Genomic DNA, 11,582 nt, shown 5'->3' with positions numbered 1-11,582 from the left:
AGCTACAGGGTCGTCCTCGAAAGGATGTGCCACAACAGCATCAGTTAGAAGAGGATGTGCCACTACAGCATCAGTTAGAAGAGGATGTGCCACAACAGCATCAGTTAGAAGAGGATGTGCCACTACAGCATCAATTAGAAGAGGATGTGCCACGACAGCATCAGTTAGAAGAGGATGTGCCACTACAGCATCATACACCAGCTTCCACCTCATCTAATGCTAGTGAGGAGGCTGACACCTCTGACTCAGAGGGAAGTCAGCCACAGCAGGGGAGACAACAACCGAAGAGACTGAGAAAGCGACCGGTGATGTTGAGGTATGACACATTGGGCCAACCGTGCTATGCACAGCGGGATTGTAAGGTAACAGAGACTCGAATCTCAGAGCCTGTGACTTTTTGGCGTCCCTGGGCCAGTGTGACCATGGTATATTGACAAATGTCAGGAGACATTTATTTTTGTGGGGGAGAGTGTGGCAGAGTGTGATTTGACAGATAGGAAAAAGACTTGATTTAGAGAAAAGACTGAACACATGTCATTTATATTATAGAACTGCCACTTTATAGAAATTTCTGTGATATAATTCACTCCTGCTAAGAATAAATTCACCAGCAGATGGCGCTCTCACATAGGAAGCTTGCAAATCGCTGACATCAGAACGAAGTGTTGTCAATGAATGAATGTACGTGAATGAGAGCGCTATCTGACCTGTAGCATCTTTGTGTATTCCCAACAGGTAAATACACTCAAAACAATTCTGTAAACAGTAACACTTATAGGAGCACAGATAGCGACCTGTGTAATGGTTGTAATGGTATTAGCAATGAGTTTTCCTGTCAGTTGTTTCTGGTGCAGCGAGGGCGGCCAGTTAACGGTCACCAGTGAAGCCACTGAGTGTTTGGTACAAAATAACCTGTCAGCTAAATGAGGAATGCAGTTTGGAGATGGATATGTAATGTATGAGGTTTACTGTGAAATGTGGTAGTAATGAATACTGCAGGTAGTTGGGTTTCGTTCTGTGTTTACCTCAGCCCTAATGAACGAACGTTAGCTAGCCTAATGCTAATCGCGACTGCTAACTCTTAGCATTTAAGCATTACAGTAGAGGGTACTTGTCTGTATGTGGTTGCTGAGGGAAGGATATACCAAGACACGATTGTTCTTTAAAGTGTTATGTGTCACACTATTTCTGTATCTATTTTGTTATTCCCTGTTGAGTGAGAAATGTAAATTGAATGGCAAGAATATAAGCAAAACAAATGTTCCGTGGTGGGAACGTTACAAATGCGCATGCAGGCACAGGAACACACGCACACACTCACTACGCACCCACCCACAAACACACTTGATCTTCTCCCAGTAGACACTAAGATTTATCTGCATGTTTACTATGTAGAGAGAGACATGATTATTGATTGAAATGCATACTGTTATTGTTGATGTAAGATGTTGAATTTGGTTACTGGCAAAATACTTCCTTTTAATGGAATACATGTCCATAGAGAGTGAATGCACACACAGTATTTTGTCTATTGTAAGGGACCAGAACGTGGCATATGATCAGTTGTATGTTAAGTAACACCTATGTTATTATTTACAGTTAGTATGGGATCCAATATGAAATCGCTGACATCAGAACGAAGTGTTGTCAATGAATGAATGTACGTGAACGAGAGCGCTATCTGACCTGTTGCATCTTTGTGTATTCCCAACAGATGATATTTCATTAAATATGTTACTCCAGACCACAGTGTCATTTTTGGGACCCGTAACACTAGCTTACACATTACCACTACTGACCGAGAAAAAGCATCTAGTGTTGTGTAAAACGCTTTCTTGTACTGTCTGCTGATGCAGTTATTAGCTGTTGTGAATAAAACGAGTCAAAATTATCCTCAAACGCGTTTCTCCAACTCTGCGCTCTGCTCAGTCAGGCTTCCAACAGACATGCGCATGCTCTGTTCGCGCTAAACATGTCCGGGCAGGTCTTCTTCTTCCTTTTTAAGAACGGTTGGCAAACAACTTTTGGAAGCATTACCGCCACCTACTGAAATGGAGTGTGAGTCTGGATATCTAAGTAATACTGAAAAACAAAACAAAAACATACCTCCGCTATTTCTTTCTTCCAGATTGACTGAGCTTTCATTACTTTTTCCCTTTATCCACCGTCCTTACACTTAACCAGTAGGCTTCCGTCCGAGCAGGTCGGCCTTGTACTCAGCTTTTAACAAACACGGACACAGATTTTTAAGTTGTGCTAACTCAGTACAACTCTATGTTGAGTTAAGGCAGAAATATCTGTTGAAAATTCATGTATTATTGAGTTAAGACTATTTTATTCATTTTCATTTAGACCAATTTATTAAATTATCAACTCATTATAATGCATACACATAATAAACTTATTTTTTATGCAGAAAAAGCTCTTGATTTTGAGCTATACTTACTAACCCCATGAATCATTTCTGAGAGTGTGTACTTATTCTTGTGAACAAGAAATGAATCACTGTTACAATTCAGTCTTACAAGATGATTTATCATCAGGCTGTGACATTAAAAGGAAATGAGAACACAATTAAATGGACAGGATAAATAACCAAAACAAATATGAGTGTCTCATCAGCCTGTGATATCACACCTTGTAGTCAGCAGAGGTCACTCTCACCTTAGTATGAAGTGAGATTAGTATGAATGATGGCCTGCACTCATCACGCCACCTGTCCTGCAGCTGCAGGGTTCTTCTTTGTTGGAAAAAAAGGACAGAGTCTGCAGTAACAGTGAAGTACAGGTATCGATGGCCAGTGGTTCCATCAGCTCTCGAACAGATAAGAAGTGCTATCTTTGCAAAGTTACATATAGGAGGTTCATATAACACGTCACAGAGAGGAGTGAGTGAGAGCCTTCATTACTACTTTCAGGCACTATGAATGTTGAGCAATGTCTCATGTTCTGACCAACGCCCCTTCCATCATCCAGGCTTTTGTGAATTCCTGAACGACCTTGGCATGACGTATGATTTTATGATCATCTTATCCACTGAGCAAGAATACACAAATCATGTATCAGAGAGGAGAAATGTGAATTTTCCACGCTTCAGTCAGTGGAGCTTGACCAAACAAAGGTAGAAGCAGTAATTTCATGGCCACAACCTGAAAAAAAAGTTTTTGTTTTGATCATCACTCATCACAGAAACCTTGAATGCATTAAATTATTAAAGACACTGAATCCAAGAATCATGAATCTGAATGTCTTCATTAACTCAAGCTGGGGTCCAAGAACACCAAAACTGATGCCTTGTTGAGACTCCATAATGGCCCCAAAGGACACCGAGCTGAACAAACAAATAGGCTGTGCCCGAATAAGCATACCTACATACTATTAGCACGTAAAAAGCAGAAAGGAGGGTGTCTTAATATCCAGTAGGCATTTAATAGTAGTTGAATGGTACCTGGATGATCCACAGTATGCTATAGCATCCATCTATTCATCCATTAGCCATAACTGCTTATCCTGTGCAGGGTCACAGGCAAGCTGGAGCCTATTCCAAGTGACTATGGGTGAGAGGCGGGGTACACCCTGGGCAAATTGCCAGATCATCACAGGTATGCTATAGCATGCTATCCCATCTTCCAGCTGGCGCCTCCGAATAATGGAAGAAAAATTCCACTCGGAAAAATAATGTATCAGGAATTGTTTATATACATACATGTATACACACACTATGTATATATATGCACCCGAACTGATGCAGTGAGCATTTCATGAACAAACATGTGGGAAAACGTATCCCTTGCTCATGGAAAAGATGTTTCTGTGTTTCAGAAGGGTTAAATTATTGGCCTGTATTAAGCAAAGAAAACAACCCCGTTTACTTGTGATATATACATTCACCATTCAAACATAAACTTCATCTCTTTGCATCCCCATGCAAAAGGCAGAGTCGAGTACTTCCACACTAACACTGGTTTAAGATGTCTAATGCTGTCAGATGAGAGGAAATGCTGAGAGCAACAAATTGTACTTGACAGTAGAGAGTGTAGCCTAAATTTGGGCAACTATACATTTAATAGGCCACTGTATAATACTATTTTATTGCAAGTAAAACATATATTTATCTTAGTTTTTATATAACACCTTGTATTTATACTCATTCGGGTCATTCCGTGTGAAATCATCAGGTGCCTCCCAGGTCACCGACTCGGATTCTCATGATTTTTTTTTTCAAGTACATACATATGTCTGATGAACACATGCAAAATATTTCTGCTTAATTCCAAGTAGTTTTTTAGATATAATTTTTTTAATAAGGGTACCCACAATCCTATTTTTCACTCGCAAACACATTTTGAGCTTTTTTTTTTCATTTTTAAAAGGTATTATCTCAGCTAAAAATGCAGATATAAAGCTCAAATTTGGAATACACCCTATTTGGGCACCCCAGATACAGCAGTAAATTTCAAAAATGGGATACAGAGCTAATTTTTCATTCTGTAGCATCACAAAAATGGCAGTTTGTCCATTCTCACAAAAAATTACAAAATTTCAAAGAGCTGTACTAAAGAAGGGATTCAATGGATAATCTTCATATTGTAGAATACACATATCTGGGGTACTAGTTATATGTGTGTAAAACATTGTGGTCATAACTTGAAGAGTTTTTGAATTATTGACTCTTGAAAATCGAACATGATCGTAGAATGTCAAAAATAGTCCTCCAGTCTCTTTATGATTTGACCATGTGGGCAAGTGCTCAGCCACTTCATAATTTTTTTGTGGAGAGCATATTAATATACCAACTTTGTTGCATTTTTTTTTTCTAGCTCAAATGCCTTCATCGTAAAAAAAATTTGCAAAGTAGGGTACCATAATATGGCGTGAACCAATTTTGAACCTGTATTTGCATATTCAGAAAGCAATATATCAGCTCTGAATGGAAGAATAAAGCTCAAATACACATTTTTTCTTTGTCACAACTCAGAATATTCAGGACAATGCTTCATCTTTTTCACTTGACGAGCGCTTCAGCTCGACAAAGACTGTACACTGTACACACTTACAAAGCACAAGGTGCTTTGTAAGTGTACAGTTACTGACTGTAATGGATCTATTGCTCTGCAGTATTTGTCACCCACCTTCTTCCTGTCCAACAGTGGAAAGGAACCACCACAGCTGACTAGATATTATTTTCATGGTGGATATTTCTTAACAGAGCAGTGACACTGGCAAGTTATTTGAATGTTAATGTCTGTGGCACTGGTACAAGTGAATCTGAGATTTTTATCTTCAGTGTTATGGCTGAGCTGAGAAACAGTCCACAAACAAAAATATCCGGTCAGGAGTGATGCTGTGGTTCGACACTGACCTCTGATGAAGAATCAGGGGAAATTTAACATAAATTATGCTCTTTTCTTTTTTAACAGAGTTACATGTTTTAGACCACTTTGTTTTATGACTGTATGGGAGCAAGATATTCCTGTATGACCTCAGAGAAAAAGGTGTGTGCATCTGGAAGGGAGGTCTTTGTGTGGCAGCATTTCAGCTGTGTACAAGCCATGTAGATACACGCTGCAAAATTCAATACACCCAGACACATATACCCCTCTCTGTATTACCTCCAATCATTTTTCACATACACAAGTGTCTAAGAGTGCATGTATTGGTGCACTTTCATAAAATAAAATAAATAGGTAACTCATGTTGATGATAGTAGTCATGGTATTGATGTACTTACATTAACTAGGAAATTGCAAGAGAGAAAAGAAGCGTGTGTTAATTTCTACCACTCACCACTGAATTCAGGTAAGAGAAAACTTCAAACCATTCATGATTCGAAATGATGTGTTGTATTTTTCTGAATATACATATTTACTTAAAAATTAATTTTCAAATCATTTTTTATATTTTTCAATATTTTTGTTATAATTAATACTTATTTTAGGCTTTGTAATAATTATTTCACTGATTCAATTTAGCTTCATTTACCTTACATTTTAATGTACAAATTTACTCAAATCTAATATTCTGGGAATCTAAATATTGTAGACAAAGGATTTATTCATATTTTCTGAAATTATATAGCAAATCTTGCTGATTGTGAAACAAAGAACAACATCGAGTTTATTTCAGTCCGCTAATTTGACTGGATAAGTGCCATTCCATTGATGCTGGTATTTAGTATAACAGCACTGTTACATTTCACTGTTTGTGTCACTCAGCTTGTCTGTTCCCCACATACATTTCCAATTATAGCAAAAGATCTTTACATTGAAACTGTTCATACACTCACTACGGGCTGTTAGTCACTCTTTGCATCTCATGGCAATCTGCAACTCTCTATCCAGCTGTGGCTTCATTGGGAAATATTTTAGCTGACGTAGCAAAAATAAACAAAATATTTAGTCATATTGTGTCTGAAATGTAAGTAACTGAATAATAAGTTCTTGTTTTGAGAACTGTTCTATCAAAGCAACATCACACTCACAATAACGCTGTTGTACTGAATATTCACATGGCTGATTACCTGCAGCGAAATCACAGTCACGCTGTGTCATATTCAGTACAACAGCACTCTTTTTCATGTGATATTACTTAATTCACTGGTTAGTGTGAATGCAGTTTGATAGCATTTTACCAAACTGTTATGAACTGAATGTTTCTTAAATATGTTTCATTGTGTCATGTCAAATAACCATCGATGACTGTAACAGTTTTTCATGTGTAGAAGCCTGAATGCTTTCTGTAGTAGACCATAATAGTTTTGTTAATAATCATTTGTCCATTTGCTTATTTATTTTAACTCAGCCAGAAAAGGCATGTAATGTAAAATTTTACATGACATAAAATGTAAAATTCTAAGAGCAGCATTTTTCCCCATGTCATTTTCATCTAGGTTTCCTTGTGGTGCATCCTTCTCGTGGCTTCAGCAGATTTTCATCTCAGTGGCCTGTCTGTGACTTTAGTAAGTGGCCGTTATAAACTTGTAGAAACCTTGCACTTTACACACCCATAAACTACACAGTACACACTCTGTCTCACTTTGGTTTGTTTTTCAAGGCTGCTCTGCTACGATACCACTTCACACCTTGTGATCATGGACGTCAGATATTCTGAGGACTATTATAACTCAAGTAACTACAGATATATTGGGGGACCGTATTCAACCATTCGTCCTCCTGTTTATTATGATGGCCTGATGATCAGCATCTCCCTTGTCGCTGGTGTGTGTGTAAGCCTGCCAGCTTTGATTTGGGCTCTTCATGTTCTTTACACTCTCCACAAACAAGGAGGCCAAATTTCAACCTTCATCATCCTCCTCATCATCAATGACTTGGGTGAGCTGCTCCTGAGTGCAATTATATCAACATATTTAATAGACAGCCTTGTAAAGTCCAGTGCTACAAGATCTTTCAATTCTTCCACTGAAGCGTATTTTACAGGTATCAGGATTTTTATTCATTTTTTTATTACATTTAGAATCTGTGGTCTTTTCCTCCACCAGCTTGTGGCTCTGAAGAGCGTGCTTTCTCTCAAAAACCAACTCTGCTCTGCTCATGTCTTCTCTCCTCTCTGCTCCACCATTCCCTGCATCATTCTGTGGCTGACTGTCTTCGGATTGCAGTTCATAAATATGTGGTTCAGTGTGATTTTTATCTTTTTGCCTTGTTGCATTTTAGTCATCACATGCATACTCACTTGCAAAGCCTCTCCTGCATCTGACCACATCAAGCCCAGCTCAGCAGTGCTGATCGTTTCCACATTCACACTTATCACTTTCTGCACAACAGCTGGCCTTGTGCTTATCTTCAAAAATAACTATGATGGATTTTACTTTGCTGAACCGGAGTCACATCTCTCAGCCTATTTGATCAGAGTGATCTCGGACCCCCTGCTGTGTGTACTGGTCTGTAAGGAGCAGCTCAGGGTTCATAAACAGCAAACTCACACAGACATGAACACTGATCAGAGATCAGTTTGAGGTGAAGACCTGAGTGTTATATGAAGATATCAGAAAATGCCAGAAATGTCCTTCTGGTTGTCATCATCAGGCAGCTATTGTCTTGAGAATTGTGGATAAAATGGCAGTTTGTAAATGAAAACAGAAGTGAAAACTCAATGACATATCAAACAACAGCAACACCAGCAAAGAGTCTTTTTTTTTTTTGGTCATTGTAACTGTCTACATTACAACATAGCAAATATTGATATTTGCACCAGTGGAACTTAAGCTCCCTCATAACCAAGATTGAATATAAATTGCCATCAAAATCCTGCTTTGAATTTTTAAAATTTTGTTATTATTCTGCACATACAGTATTTATTCTTCCTTAGTGACTGGGATTATGTCTACATTTAAAAATTTTAGTTAATCATAGGACAGGGAGATGGCTTAATTTGGGATTAGGGGATGCTTGATATGTTTTTTTTTTAATTGTGTCAAAAATGTGTGTACAGTAGAATTAATTTCATGTGCTTCATGGAGGTTTTCACATTGCCTTCATGGAAATTACAATTATTGTGTTTTAATTATCTTCAATTAACTACAATTGGCTGGCCAGATATTAATTCTTATAATAATCTTATTCTGCTTGCTATTCACATCAATTCATAGCAATCTTTAGTGCTTTTAGGATCAGCATTTTCTTTCATCATTTGCAATTCTTCCTCACTTATAGTGACCGAGCGATTGGCCAACATTTTGCTGAGTTGCTTGAAGTGATTATTGAGAAATAGTCTGAATTTCTCAAACAATCAGTGCACACGATTTTCTTTAATCACTTGCATATTTCTACTAACACCAATTAATTTGATGTGGATGCCAAAAAAGAAACATTTTATTTTATGATAGCGATGTATTTTTATCACTGAAAGACGTGGCTTAGCCCTTCTAACACATTTATACCAACTCCTCCTGATTATTGCTTTCAAAAAGATGTGGAATTGAAACAAAAATAGATTTGCTTATTAGGGGGATAAATGTTGATATTTCACATCAAAAGTAAAATCAGAAAATGTATAGAAGAGGATTGTGTATTCAATGCTTGTGTAAATTGCTGCTGTTATGAAGGACATCCAGTCAATAAACTGCTGTGTAAAAATGGTGTTGCACTTGAAGAAACCTGAACTAATTTTACTGATGTGTTGAAATTATTATTTGCTCAGGACACAATACCAGAAAAGATTCACCAATTATAGTCATTACATCTTGGAAAAAAAGGAAAACAAAGTTTCACAGGTTTGGCACATGGGACTGCACTGGTAGCTCAGAGATTTAGGTTCAAACTTAGCAAGGTTTTTAACTCTCAGCCGCTCAGTTCTATTCTTGATGGTATTGTACCACACAAGTTGTTTATGATAAAATCATCTTCTGAATAAATAAACATTAGCTGTTGCTCAAGAGCATAAAGAGGTTACAGTGATTCCCAGAACACAACAAGACACAGAAGAGTTTAAAAAAAATCCTTGTATTTTATATAAAAAGGAGAAGAGATGTAAAAGTAGAAAAACAAAACCAAACAAACAAAAACAACAAAGTAATTTAGTCAGGTTTGGCTTTAATTTTCGGGCAGTTGTAGTGTGGTTCAGTGAGGAACCAATAGGCTTTTGGATCAACTGCAATAAAGTTGATAATAATAAACTGAAGATTATTATTATTATTATTATTATTATTATTATTATTCCTACTGCATTACTAGTTTTTCCCTTTTGTTCTGAGTGTTTTAAAATTCATCAATGACAACAGCTCTTCAAAACATTATAATCATTTACCATTTAATGTCACTGATGCAAAGGGCAGATTAATGACGGTGTTTTATTTGAAACATAAACCCACAAATTCAGCAAGTATTTCATGCAGTAAATACCACAGATTACATTAAGTAATAATTTTCAAAATATATTTTAAAACTGTTAACAAATGAATTTAAAATAAGTTAATTTTGCAGAAATGGAAGTTGATAAATGAATAAAATACATGGATAATAATAATAATAATAATAATAATAATAATAATAATAATTGTTGTCTTCATTGTCATCATCGTTTCCATTGCATATTTTTCACCCTCAAGTCTGGTGCTTTAACAAGTGTTTTAAAAATGATCATAAGTATTTTGATAAACATCATCAGTTCTAAATAACCAAATACCTCTGAAAAAAAGAACACAACAACAAAATAAAACTATTTTTAATTGATTATAACTGTGTGTAATCTCTCTCTCTCTCTCTCTCATATATACTTGGATTAGACTCTAATACACTGATATATCAGTTTATATAAAAGTGTTAGTAAAATGAAATATTTAGAAAAACACCACGATTTCACAAAAGTTGAATCACAGAATCAACAGTTTAAAGACATGTGGTTAAGTTAACATGGGGCAGCCTTCGGCTGAGGCGCCCTTGAGTGAGGCACCTAACCCCAACTGCTCCCCGGGCCCTGTCAGCATGGCTGCCCACTGCTCTGGGTATGCATGTGTGTGTGTGTGTGTGTGTGTGTGTGTGTGTGTGTGTGTGTGTGTGTGTGTTCACTGCTTCAGATGGGTTAAATGCAGAGAGGAATTTCACAAGTATGCATGCGATGAATCAAGTTCTTCTTTCTGACCAATCAGATTCAAGAATTCAGCAGTGGTGTGGTATAAATGACACATGATACCATCTTTCTCTTTTCCTCTTTCAAATTTTTATTCCATCTTCTACAGGCTTTCACTCACAGATGAAACATTCTGTTCGATTTAAGTTCAATCCAGGTTACCAGAGTTCTGCACAAAACTGTGAGTTATTTCACATAACAGTGATTTTTTTAAATGAATGACTATTTGTAGACAGGATATCAAATCCTGATTAATTATTTTCAGAAATATGTTGCAAACAGTGTTGATGAAATTGCATTGTGTTGATGTTTCGAATGCCAGATTTTTTCAGCTATTAGAAAACAACTTTTGATTTGTCCAGCTCCATTTGTACTTAGTTACATTATGAAGGTTTCATTGGTCTGCTTGTGTAGTGTGATGTGAATGTGGAGGTGAAGTGTTTGAAAGTTATCCAAAACAATTTATTTTAAATGACAAAAAAAGAAACTACTTTTAAATGAATGCTCTTATTCTGGAACATTAAAAAACATGGGCGTTTCGACTAATACACACACACACACACACATACACACACATTTGGACACACCTTGTAATTCATTGTTTTTTTCTCTTTATATTCATTAAAAGACACTTCATGTCTTAAAATTAGACTGTCATTTCTCTTTATTTAGTTGAGCGGCTCTTGACATCATAAAAATTAATGCCATTGTGGAACAGGGCTATTTACTGGATTTTATTATTCACTATTTATTAACCGGGCGGCACGGTGGTGTAGTGGTTAGCGCTGTCGCCTCACAGCAAGGTCCGGGTTCGAGCCCCGTGGCCGGTGAGGGCCTTTCTGTGTGGAGTTTGCATGTTCTCCCCGTGTCCGCGTGGGTTTCCTCCGGGTGCTCCGGTTTCCCCCACAGTCCAAAGACATGCAGGTTAGGTTAACTGGTGACTCTAAATTGACCGTAGGTGTGAATGTGAGTGTGAATGGTTGTCTGTGTCTATAT

The 11,582-nt window shown here is 37.1% G+C and overlaps 1 long non-coding RNA gene across 1 annotated transcript; it reads left to right on the top strand.

The window, feature by feature from the left end:
• Positions 1-5,725: 5,725 nt before the first annotated feature.
• Positions 5,726-7,356, top strand: LOC132882815 (uncharacterized). The gene is made up of 3 exons (XR_009654230.1): positions 5,726-5,798; positions 6,889-6,957; positions 7,053-7,356. It is a non-coding gene; the product is annotated as an uncharacterized LOC132882815 (long non-coding RNA).
• Positions 7,357-11,582: the final 4,226 nt, after the last annotated feature.

This window comes from Neoarius graeffei, chromosome 3 (assembly GCF_027579695.1).
Source record: "Neoarius graeffei isolate fNeoGra1 chromosome 3, fNeoGra1.pri, whole genome shotgun sequence".
Lineage (NCBI taxonomy): Eukaryota > Metazoa > Chordata > Actinopteri > Siluriformes > Ariidae > Neoarius > Neoarius graeffei.
This window is presented reverse-complemented; position numbering and strand designations above follow the sequence as displayed.